Below are 786 nucleotides of genomic sequence, written 5' to 3'. Positions count from 1 at the left end.
CGCCGCCGATGACGAGGTTGTCGTATTTCGGTTGAGAGTGGGTGGAGGTGCTTTGGCGGAGGATGAGAACGCACGGCGAAAGGAGAGTGGTAGTGATCTTGTTGGTGACATTAAGGAGGAAAACATAACACTTTCTTTGGAAGTTTAGTTAAGGGAAGAGACTATAAAGTTAAATAATGGAAAGGAAAGGTAAAGAATGAGAGTGAAAAGATAAAATGTTATTTGAGAGTTTGGTAAGAGGAACTGAATTAAATTTATTTTACATTATTTGAGAGTTCAGAAAAAGAGGGGAAGTGAAGTGCATACATATAAAGTTACATAAATACCCTTATATGTTATTAAAATGAGGGTATATATTAGCCATTGATTTTAATATCATAAGGGTATAACCGTCTTATTATATTGCGAAATTTTACCCTCATTTCCATTCCATCCTCTACCACCCAAATTGAGGGGAGGAAAATCTAGCAAATTTAACCTTCCATACCGTTCTCTAACCCCCTTAAAAAAACTCCCAAACAAAATTAAAATAAAATTCTATTTTAATTTCCATCCTCTCACCTCCATCCAAACACACCTCATCTTTTAGTGAAATTTTATTGGGAACCGAAGCAAAGTTTATTTTAATTTCCGTCTTATTATATTGTGAAATTTTATTTGATGGAAGGGAAATGAAGAAAGAGGAGGAGACTCAGGTGGTCAAATGATGGTCTCTCGGGGCGATGGAACTGAGAGAAGGGGAGGTTAACGGAACAACATTACTTGTTAACAAGTTGTCTTCGCTCT

This window comes from Asparagus officinalis, chromosome 3, assembly GCF_001876935.1.
Source record: "Asparagus officinalis chromosome 3, Aspof.V1, whole genome shotgun sequence".
NCBI classification, from domain to species: domain Eukaryota; kingdom Viridiplantae; phylum Streptophyta; class Magnoliopsida; order Asparagales; family Asparagaceae; genus Asparagus; species Asparagus officinalis.
The sequence above is the reverse complement of the archived record's forward strand: the minus strand, read 5'-3'. Positions refer to the sequence as shown.